This window comes from Triticum dicoccoides, chromosome 5B (genome assembly GCF_002162155.2).
Source record: "Triticum dicoccoides isolate Atlit2015 ecotype Zavitan chromosome 5B, WEW_v2.0, whole genome shotgun sequence".
Taxonomy (NCBI): Eukaryota; Viridiplantae; Streptophyta; class Magnoliopsida; order Poales; family Poaceae; genus Triticum; species Triticum dicoccoides.
Window position 1 is genome coordinate 107,861,691 of NC_041389.1, and position 12,513 is coordinate 107,874,203.

A 12,513-nucleotide genomic window follows, 5' to 3' on the forward strand; every position below is an offset into this window, starting at 1 on the left:
TCCGAAAAATAGCCGAACCTCTCCGGAACCATTCTGGTGTCTGAATATAACCTTCCAATATATCAGTCTTTACCTCTCAACCATTTCAAGACTCCTCGTTATGTCTGTGATCTCATCCGGGACTCCGAACAAACTTCAGTCACCAAAACACATAACTCATGTAATACATATCGTCATCGAACGTTAAGCGTGCGGACCCTATGGGTTCGAGAACTATGTATACATGACCGAGACACCTCTCCGGTCAATAACCAATAGCGGAACCTGGATGCTAATATTGGTTCCGACATATCCTACGAAGATCTTTATCGGTCAAACCGCGATGTCAACATACGTTATTCCCTTTGTCATCGGTATGTTACTTGCCCGAGATTCGATCGTCGGTATCCTCATACCTAGTTCAATCTCGTTACCGGCAAGTCTCTTTACTCGTTCCGTAGTGCATTATCCCGTAACTAACTCATTAGTCACATTTCTTCCAAGGCTTCATATGATGTGCATTACCGAGAGGGCCCAGAGATACCTCTCCGATACTCGGAGTGACAAATCCTAATCTTGATCTATGCCAACCCAACAAACACCTTCAGAGATACCTGTAACGCATCTTTATAACCACCCAGTTATGTTGTGACGTTTGATATCACACAAGGCATTTCTCCGATGTCCCGAAGTTGCATAATCTCATAGTCGGAGGAATATATATTTGACACGAAGAAAGCAGTAGCACTAAAACTGAACAATCATTATGCTAAGCTAACGGATGGGTCTTTTCCATCACATCATTCCACTTATGATGTGATCCCTTTTCTCAAACGACAACTCATGTCCATGGCTAGGAAACTTAACCATCTTTGATCAACGAGCTAGTCTAGTAGAGGCATACTAGGGACACGTTGTTTTGTCTATGTATTCACACATGTATCAAGTTTTCGGTTAATACAATTCTAGCATGAATAATAAACATTTATCATGAATAAGGAAATATAAAATGACAACTTTATTATTGCCTCTAGTGCATATTTCCTTCAGAAACCTCTTCCGAAATAGTGGAATCATCATTAAATAAAGTCCTGACTTCTCCAAATCCGCTTTTATCATTATTCCAATAAGATTGAACACCCTCCAAAATAGTGGGATCAAAATTACCTAGAGTTGACACTCTTACAAACCCACTTCCATCATTGTAATCATCATAAATAGGAGGCATAATATCATCATAATAAATTTGCTCATCAAAACTTGGGGGACTAAAACTATCATCTTCATCAAATATAGCATCCCCAAGCTTATGGCTTTGCATATCATTAGCATCATGGATATTCATAGAAAGAATACTAACAACATTGCAATCATCCTTATCATTCAAAGATGTTATGCCAAACATTTTACCAAATCCTTCTTCGAACAGTTTGGCACAATTTTTCGATCCATCATTTTTAAGAAACACATCGTAAACATAAAGAACTTGACGCAACTTCAATTCCATTTTTTGTAGTTCTCTTTTGTAAAACCAAACTAGTGATAAAAAAAGAAAAAGAAAAGATTCAATTGCAAGATCTAAAGATATACCTTAAAGCACTCATCTCCCCGGCAATGGCGCCAGAAAAGAGCTTTATGTCTACTATGCAACTTTACTTCTTGTAGAATCTGTTGGGCCTTCGACCGCAGAGTTTTGTAGGACAGTAGAAAATTTCCCTCAAGTATATGACCTAAGGTTTATCAATCCGTGGGAGGTGTAGGATGAAGATGGTCTCTCTCAAACAACCCTGCAATCAAGTACAAAGAATCTCTTGTGTCCCCAACACACCCAATACAATGGTAAATTGTATAGGTCCACTAGTTCGGCGAAGAGATGGTGATACAAGTGTAGTATGGATAGTAGATATAGGTTTTTTAATATGAAAATATAAAAACAGAAAGGTAGCAAGTAACAAAAGTAAGCACAAATGGCATTGCAATGCTTGAAAACAATGCCTAGGGTTCATACTTTCACTAGTGCATTCTCTCAACAATGCTAGCATAATTGAATCATATAACAATCCCTCAACATGCAACAAAGAATCACTCCAAAGTTCTTATCTAGAGGAGAACTGATAGAGGCGGGGTGTCCCGTCTTTCGATGAGATGATGGATAACAATCGTATTGATGTCCTCATCAAGAACCCAAGATGAAATTGTTGTTGGGTACGAAACCACCTCAAAGTTACCTTTTTTGATCAATCTATTGAGCCATCCCTATAAGTGTCACAAACAGCCCTAGAGTTCGTACTAAAATAACACCATATGATATGCATCGACCTACTCTAATGTCACCTAGATACTCCAATGTCAACACAAGTATCTGTGAGTTGACTATTCGATACACATCAAACAACTTCAGATTCATAATATTCAATCCAACACAAAGAACTTCAAAGAGTGCCCCCAAAGTTTCTACCGGAGAAAGTAGGACGAAAATGTGTATCAACCCCTATGCATAGATTATTCAATGTCACGATAATCCGCAAGTTGAATACCAAAACATATATTAATTGAATCAATAGAACACCCCATTGTCACCATGGGTATCCACATGCAAGACATACATCAAGTGTTCTCAAATCCAAAAAAGTACTCAGTCCAATAACAATGAAACCTTAAAGGTAAAAACTCAATTCATCACAACAAGATAGAGAGGGGGGAACACCATATGATCCAACTATATTAACAAAGCTCGCGGTACATCAAGATCATGCCAAATCAAGAACACGAGAGAGAGAGAGAGAGAGAGAGAGAGAGAGAGAGAGAGAGAGAGAGAGAGAGAGATCGAACACATAGCTACTGGTACATACCCTCAGCCTAGAGGGTGAACTGCCCCCTCCTCATCATGGAGACCGCCGGGATGATGAAGATGGCCTCCGGTGATGATTTCCCCCTCCGACAAGGTGTCGGAGAAGGCCTCCGGATGAGATCTCTTTGGTATAGAGGCTTGCAACAACGACTTGTGAGTTCTTGGTTTCTTTCTGGGGTTATTAAAGGGTAAATAATTAATATATATATAAGTGTGTGTGTGTGTGTGTGTGTGTGTGTGTGTGTGTGTATAAAGCTAACAATACTGGGATCAAAGAAAATAACAGAAAGTATTGTACTTCGTAGTCACATACTCACATAAGCCATACTAGGATATAACATGAGTAGTACCTAACTTCGTTGAATTGGAAGAAACCCGGTTAAAGAATGTATTCCCTGTAAACCAACAACCTCTCTTCACTCGATTAGAAGAGACTAAGTACAAAATCCCCTTGACATGTGACATCTCACGCTTGACCTCCTTACTGAAGCTCTACAAGGGTAATATTAGGGTCTTGTTAAGAAGCCCACCGTTATTCTTGAAGCAGCTCCATCACATGACCTATGGATTTGTCACGTTTTCTTTGGTATGCCTGGGTTTCACAATGACATCAATGTGCTGCAGTGGTATCCATTGTTTGCTAGATTGATCGAAGGACAAGCTCCTCTGTGCAGTTATACTGTAAATGGGCATGGGTACAACATGGACTGCTATCTGGTTGACGGTATTTATCCTTTGTGGGCGACCTTCGTCAAGACCATCTCTGAGCTAAATGGTTCAAAAAGAGCTCACTTCGTCTAAACACAAAAAGAAGCTAGAAAGGATGTGGAGAGGGCATTTGGAGTGCTCCAAGTCCGCTTTGCGGTTATTGGTGTATTCGCTAATAATGGGATTCATAGATCTTGTGAAAGGTGATGACATGCTATGTGATCATTTACAACATGATCACAGAGAATGAGGTGAAGGTGTTGTCTGTGGTTTGGAATTTGAGAACATGAGTGATCTTGTCTGATTTTCACATTAGAATTCGGTCATGTTTGATGAGTTCATCCAAATGCATCAACAAATTCAGCATCGACGTTTCGCCTTCTCACGCAGGGCCTCCATCACGGGACTGCGCCGCTGGGCCTCCATCGCGAGGGTCATGGTGGTGCGCCGGCGGATCCCCACATCGACGGTAGCTTCGAGGTGGAGGATCCTGTAGGACAAGGGATGGTGGTGGATCGGGATCCGCCCCGATCTGGCGTCCATCTTTAGCCGGTGGCGCGGGCTGTGGGCACCGTGGGCCGGTGTCCTCCACCATGATGACGATGGCGTCGGGATGGTGGAGGCATCGGTGTCGTGGCGGTCCTAGCGCTCTTATCACATCACGGCAATGATCTGCATGATTGGTCCTCCTAGATCTGGTCGTCGATGTGTTCCTGAACTACTGTCGGAGATCTTGCCCAATGATATCTGGACCGGATAGAATCGGATCGTGTGCGTCCATATCAGCCTACACTTCTACATGAGGGCACGTCGCAAAGCTTTGTTGTTTGTTGACACCATGGGACATGTCTGTCGGTATCTCGATTTCCATGGCATAGACAGTTGTGGAGAAAGTCATGGTGGCTGAGATCGGGGGATCAACAAGGTGGAGGGGGCCTTGGAGACGATTGAGTCAGCCATGTGTTTAATAACTTTCAGAAGTAGCAGCTACAAGTGGGGCAGCATCACTGGAGGATTTCATTTTTGCTGGTGCTCCTCGAGTGCCGAGTCGTGACTTTTAGAATGAAAATCTAAGGTCTAGCCTTCATTGGTTGTGTCTGGCAATTGCCTTGTTGAAGGTATTGTTTTGAGAGCTCAGACTTTCTTCAGTGTAAAAACCTAAGATCTTGGATCAGACGATGACGACGCTTGTGCACTGTTTCCTTCTTGAAGGCGTCACTTTTGGAGACTTTTTATGTTTTCCGGGTGTTGTACTTTGGTGGTGGGTTGTGTGCTGCTACTAAGAGGAGTTAATCACTGTCGCGAGGCCTTTGTTTTTTTTCCTTTTTCCTTTTCTTTTCAGGTTGTGTGTATCCTGGATATTTTTGAGACTCTTGTGGTATGGAGGCTGGGTGTAGTTGGTATCTTCGCAATATTAATATATTTCTTTTTAGAAAAAAAAAAGCAGTTCAAGAAGTGTCTTATTGAGCATCTTTGGGAAATTGAAGGGGACAACTCGAGGATATGTGCGAGTTAAATTCAAGTTTGAACTTAGTCGAATTGTAATATTTAAATTAGAACTACTATCACATCTGAATATTTTCACTCATTGAATATGTTGTATGCTATTCTTTTGGGTTCATCACGGAATAAAAAATATTTTTTGAAACAAGGCAAAAGAGTTGCGGTTTTCATTAGTTAAGAAGAGAGTGAGAATTGCCCAGTTAATTGATGAAAAACTGGGCTAAAACCGATACAACCCAACCCACATGACATGGGCACCATTCGCCGCCCTGATGGCCACATACGCAAGCAAACGACAGCTTCAACTTTGATAACGAGCCTCACAAGAAAAATATGCAGGACTTGCGCCGACCGTGCCCTCCACAAATGACGACCGAGTGATGTCATCATCGTCACCTTGACTCGCTTCACCGCAGCTCCGACTTTAAAGCAACCAAACAACCCACCGAAGAGCATCTCGGACACGCTGAAAAGAACCAACTACCTAAGTTCTTGCTACGACCCAAACTCCTCTCAACGCCATCACCGCTGCCAAAACAAAAACCAGCGCCCTGCACCTCACCAAACCACACGGCCAAGATACCGCCATCCAAAACGCATGGTTGGTTAGATGAGCGACTACCGTATCGTTGTTTACGGCAACCGTGTGCAAAGTCCCAATAAGTGCTACCGAGAGTAGAAATTGTCGCCAATTCATAAGGAAGAGGCGAAGGAAGGAAGCTAAAGAAAACTGAAATCGGGAGAAGCTGGTGGATGGATTCTGCTCATGTGAATAGGATACTCTCTGTCGCCGCTTGGAAGTTTGACGAGTGACAACTCAGTTTAGGCTGAATCGGTACTGGAATGGTCGACGCTTCTTCAGCGAAGCAATGGGTCGTCGTTCTGACTTCTTAGTGAAGTATGTATAGTGTCAAAAAATAAAAACAATGTATAGGGCTAGAGTTGGCCCACGTGTCTCCAAGCAGGAGAGAGAAACGGTGATGTTGACTTTGTCATCAAGGAAGGATAAGTATGTTTTTGCTAATCATCGTTATCTGATCTATTGTAAATCTTTTTTAGAAGAACAGGGAGGCTCCTCCCCGGTTCCATTGCTCAAATGAAACCACAAAATCGTTCATACATCAGCTCAGTGAGAGAGCAGTTCAAGGAAGACGGAAAGGGAAACTGCAACAAGTTTTTAAACGCTACATAATATGGGACATGGGACACAGGTGCCCGTCGAGGCTACAGATATCGACTCTGGCGCAGAGCAGTTCCTGGAAGGCCTTGCGAGTCTTCAACGGGGGCGCCGCAGCAAATTGAGGCGACCAGTTTGCTGTCAGGGTCGAGATCGGGCTGGAGAATGTAGTTGCCCCTGTCTCCCGCTTCTTGCAAGGGGAGACGAAGATGGCGCTGTCGTCTGAAATCTTCAGCTTGATCCATGGATCCATCAGGGGGGCTTCGTTGTGCATCCCAGATATCAGCCACTGATCATCAAGGGACACCGAACGGAGTCTGCAAGATGAGCTGAGAAGGCCTCCAACCTCTCTGCATTCTTGTCCGAAGATAGCACAGTCTAGTTTTTTATAGTCCTTAGGATCAGCCTCAGCACCTACTTAATCGAGACCCATAAGATGTTATTGAAAATAATAGAGTTCATATACTTCCAAAGACAGCAAAGTACAGCAGTACTGACAGTGTTGAGGGCGGAGTGTTTCTTATTGGAGACGCAAAATCTAGCAACTAACTCAAAGTCAGCCCTAGTGTAATCTAGCAACTGACTCAAAGTCAGTCCCAGTGTTAATCTTAAAGTGACCATTCACCAGCGGCCAAATCTGTTTAGCTACCACACAGTCCATAATTTTAAATCTCCCTCTTTATTGTCTTTGTTTCCAATAAAGAATCTCACTTAACGTCTATTACTTAAATTGCAGCTCATAGAGGCATCTAAATTTAGTGAAATTTTGATGCAATGTTTAGTTTAGAAATGTGAGTGAGATTTTTTTCTTCTGGCAAATTATGGATGGCAATCAACCACACATAATTTGTCAAATTATCAATTCGATCGTACCTCATACGGAAGTTGAATGGGGGTGGTCGCCCAAAACGGTGATCGCCAAGAAGAAGGAAAGACCAGGCCGTGTTCATTTTTCTATAGACTTGATTGAAAGCATAGGAATTTGAGAGCTCTGATCCTGTGCTTTTAAGGAAATTTTCTTAAATTTGGACTGCTTGAACTGTCTTAATGCAAATTAGTCGGAAGAAAAACTTCGAAACATGTATAATGATAAAATTGCGTTTGTCAACGTTGCATATCTTGCATCCATCCATTTCACAAAAAGAAAAGAAATAGTACTCTCTTCGATCCATATTAATTGTCAGAACTTCAGTACAACTAAGTATACCACAGCAAAACAACAAGTACTTCTTATTTTCTTTCTACGTTTACAACAAAACTGCAGTACAACTGAAAACCCATGATCACTTCATACACCGATCACTTTTTTTTTTGCCGATTACATCAAAACTACACATATCACACCCCTATTTTGGCCGGTTTCAGAAAAGGCTCACATGATCACTTCATACATTGAAAACACAGATCCAAGCATGTGATACACAACGGGGAGGAGAACACCTTTTTCTTCCTTTTTTGTGACACTCACAGTAGGCAGCACCTGAGACGGCTTTTTATCCACGACAACGTGCTGCCATGGTATCGGAGTTGTTTGAGAACCCTCTGCATGGACGGCCTCAGGTGCGCCTGCCTAATGGTGCAATCCACGGCGAGCTTGAACACCGCCTCCATCTCTCTCATATACCATGCCTTATTTGGGATGGCCATGTCAACCACATTGCTGCTGAAACCTCCTCTGTTCATCACATCATGCGCCCAGGCTGGCAAGTGCCAAACTCGTGGCCATGGACGGCGACCAGAAGCGACTCCGCCTCCATCATTTTTTTTTCGAGAGTACGTCAAAGGCGTATCATATTTTAATAGAAGACAGAAGATAATTACAAGAGATTACCACTTGCTGCGAACAACATGTGTAGTACAACTCCACACCCAAGCTAATCCGAAGAAAAGCCACCACACACATTACAAACACAAGGCAAAGGAACTTGCCCTAAATAGAACAACAAAGCCGCGTCTCGACCAACACAGGTCACCTCAAAGGAACAACTGCCACCGGACTCCCCTTGTCGACGCACCAGCCACCCTTGAATGCCGAAAAGGGGATGGTGAGTGGGTGGCGGGACTCAGTCGGTCCCGAGATAGCCATCGTCTTGAACTCACCGGCGCCGACGTGCATAGCGCCGAAGAAGATCTACTTGGACCAGCGACGAGCACCGAAGAACCACAACATAGAGCCTCCATGCCAAGTCTCCACACGCGATGCTCTCAACGGAGGAACGACGTCAAGACGCCGCCATCGCCGGTCCGGGAACGAACCAAGGCTTTCGCTCGAAGACAACAACCCAAACTAGGAGGGGGAGATGCCGACACACCTTAGTGACGCCTCCAAGGAGGGTAGCGACACCCGCAGGCGCCATCGCCGCCAGCACCGATCAAAGCCGGGCAAGATTTTCATCCGTGTCGTCGCACCTCTCCAACACTCCTCATCGGATTGAGGCACACTGTCCATGAAGGGCCACTCCGCCGCCGCCGCAGCACCTAGCCATTGTGGCCATAACGATGCAGTACACCACCCTACACGGCTAAGGGCACGCAGCCCAACTTCCAACTTCCGTTCGGCCAAGAAAAAGTCACAGCTTTGGACCTCCATTCATGGCAGCACGGCAAGGTCACCGGCACCGCGCATAGCCGCCAGCCACACCAACTCCAGATTGCGCGGATGCAGCCGCGAGCCACACCACATCCAGCCGCCAGCCACCAAGCAGAAAGCTCACATACCCGGAGCAGCCATAGCGCGCCTCAGATCCAGATCGCGCGCGTCACCACCTCCCTCATCCGCGCCGGCGCGCACAGGACACCACAGCATCCCCGAGGACGCAGTTGCACCGGGCCGCTGCTCGCCCAGCCCCTCCTGGCTGAGCCGCAGCGCCGCGACCATCTTGCTCCAGCCGCGCCGCCGCCATCAGGTCCACGCCGGCGCCTCCAGGATCCCAAGCCCGAGCACCATGAGCCTCAACTGCAACTTCTTGCCGAGCTCCGCCACTCCGCTGCAACTACCCCCGCCATACGCCACCACACCGGAAGGAACCCCTGCGCCGCCCGCTTGACGCCTCACCTCCGCGCGAAGGGAGCCCGTCGGGGCGCGCCGACCCCGCCCGCCGCCTTAGGCGGCCGGGCGCCGCCACCACTGCCGGCGTCGGCGGCGGCGGCGGCCAGGGAAGCTCGTGGGAAAGGGCTCGCGGGGCTAGGGTTTCGGCCTCCGGAGCCGCCCGCGCGAGCGACCCGGGAGGAGGAGGGGGAGAGAGAGGGAGAGGTAAAAGATTAAAAAAATCCAGGGTCCTCGGCCTCCATCGTCAGTGATGGCAAATTCAACGGCTGCCCGCCCGGTTACTAGCTCCAGTAGCACCACGCCCAAGCTGTACACGTCAACCATCTCGGTCAACTCACCTATCATTGTCACATAGTCTGCAGCAAGTAGACTTAAATTGTTAAGCAACTGTCTGAAGTCATATGCTAGCAGAATATATTATGCATTGCTGCTTGCTTGACGGGATCACATTCCTACCTGGAGCCGCGTATCCAAAGTTGCCGGTAAGAGGTTGAAACGTCGGCGGCGGTTGTTCGTCTCCGTCGTCCGATCCGGCAATGTTGATCTTTTGGGCATGACCGAAGCCCGCGATCTTGGGCTTGAAGGCACGGTCAAGCAATACGTTGCTAGAGTTGATGTTGTGGTGGACGATGCATTGCTTGTGCAGGTAGGACAGCCCTCCTGCGACGCCGATGGCGATGGCCCTCCTCATCGGCCAGTTCAGCGGTGGGCGGGGGCGGTGCAGCCACTTATCAAGGGTACCGTTCTCCGCGTGCTCGTAGACGAACTCGCTGCCGGGAGTGGAAGCAGGTACGAGTGTGATGATGTTTTCGTGACGGAGGTCGCGTAACAGATTGACCTCCAGCAGCCAGGGGTGGATCACGTTGAGTGTTGGAGAAGCATATGGATCCTCCGTTGACTCCAGCCCGGCACCGGAATTCTGTTCGATGAGGCGGTCTTGCTCTTGTATACCTTGCCCTGCTTTCATCACAGCTGGTGCCAGGAGCAGGCGCAACGTGCCCAAGTCTCCAGGTTCGTCCGAACAGAAGCCATCCGGCGAGGCCCGTGCCGCACAGCGCCAGGGTGACGAAACTGGTCAGCAGGCCGTCGGCGTGGTTCATCATCCATGGCGGCTCCGTATGCAGAAGGGACGAAGCCAGCATCTAGACGAACAGACAATCACCACAAACGTCACGGCATGTCGAGTAAATTGTAAAAAATCACCATAATTGGGTCGAAGTTATCAACACTTCAAAAAAAACCATCAAAAAACATGCATTTTGATGGGTGTTTAATGACTTTTGCACAATTATGATGATTTTTTTAGCAATTTACTCGAGTAAAAACCACCAGAAAGCATAGCAACCTTGTATGCTGGCTGCACGAAAGAAAGTAGGACGAACTACTGGCGCCTAAAAAGGATGCCTTCACTCTAAAACAAAGTACGTACTTGTGGGCGCCGGTCCGGACGGCCGGGAACATCGGGACTTTTACAGAGCCAGATATGCGCACTAGGCCTTAAGCAAATGAATTGATGGGCAGACTGGGAGATACTTAGGGTGTGTTTGGTTTCGATCATGGACTGGAATGTAACGGGTCCAACCCATACCTGGGCCTCGTTCCTGCGTTCGGTTGACAAGTAGAACGGGAACCCACGCGTTCCTCGAGAGCGAATATTCCACCAAGATCCGGAACGCGCTCGTACCTCCGAATCGGAGGAATCACGCGGAACCGAGTCCCGCTCGCATCTTCCCCGCGACGCCTCTCCCTCTCTCCTTCTGCGGCGCGTTGTCTCTCTCTCGATCTGCGCCACGGCAATGAAAGCGGATGGGGCCGTGGACCAAACAGAAGCAGAGGCGGCGGGCGTCTGCTACGGCGAGCAAGCAGCAGGAGTTCCCATTCCCCTCTCCCTCTCATGTCAGCGGTGGCGGCTAGAAGCGAGCGCAGACGGCGCGGCTAGAGATAAGTTCATGGCTACCTCCTTCCGGCGCCGAGGCGGACGCCAGATCCACGCGCTCGCCATCAAACTCAGCCTAGACGCCTGGCTGGTGGCCCCTTCATCGGAGTGCCTCGTCTGGATGTGCATCCACACTCCACACTCCGTCGGCGTCTCGAACCAGTCCATTTGCTGCTTGTAGTTAATACTAATCCTTCCGTCCTTATCTTTGATAGTACTATCTAACTTCACGAGCGACACCAACAAATTGGATTTGCAGTTTCTAGTGCTACTGTTAGTTTTAGTTGCAGTGGCCGGACATAGCAATTATTATGTTTTTACAACAATTGATCTCTCTTTGCCATGTGTTATTGCTCTAATTTACATACACGCATAAGAGGTAACCTCATCTTTTCCGTGCAAAAAATAATTTGAACTAAATTGATTCCATCCTATGCCTCCAACTAAACACCGAGACAGAATCGTTCCATTCCATCTTTTAGCTCGTACCAAACGCAAGAATGAAATCGACCCATTCCAGTGGAATGGAACCATGATATTCCATTCCTCTTGGTTCCCAAACCAAACACACCCTTAGAGACAGCTTCCACGGACGTACCTCGTCCATCGTCGGGAGTAGTGCGTGCTTCAAGCCAGCCGATGCGAAGCCACGGACGAGCAGCAGGAGGCGAGGAGGAGACGAGGAGGAGACGAGGATTGGGGACGAGGTGGGACACAAAGGAGGTTAACCAGGTGATAAGATCGATCTTTTAAAGAAAAAACGGTGATAAGTCATAAAAGCAATCTTGACTCGATAGCTCGCGTCTCTGGGCAAGTTTGCATTTTAGGAGTTTTTAATTAAAGAGATGCCCGAACATTAAAAGAGGGCGAAGACTCGGCATCTACCACTAATCCGATCAGCTAATCGCACATGTGTTGCAACGGAACATAAATATTCTAGCGGATTAGCATGTGATTGCATGTTTATTTTATTTTAAAAAATAAATAGCCAAATACTCATGTCGTAATCGGTAAAAACACAAATAAAATTACATCTCATTTTGGTGTAAGTGTAAGCTCGCAAAGATTGCGCAAATTAAGTTTCTATTGTAGCTTCTCCTTCCCTAGCCTCCCAACCTCCCAAACAAGGAGCCCCCGGCACCCTGCCGATGGCATGGCATGCCCATACCACTAGGCAGCGGCATCCACCGTCCCTCAATCCGAGACAAAACCCATGCGCCATGGAGCCCCCCTCCACCTTGCCTCGTCCGAGAAGTTGCGGCTGTCCGACATGGGGTCTCGCTTCAGGGATCCCTCGCCATCCTACGCAG

General features: G+C 47.1%; 1 pseudogene; it reads right to left on the reverse strand.

Annotated features, from left to right (window-relative positions):
* Positions 1-7,402: 7,402 nt before the first annotated feature.
* LOC119307651 lies at positions 7,403-11,904 on the reverse strand (annotated as a pseudogene).
* Positions 11,905-12,513: the final 609 nt, after the last annotated feature.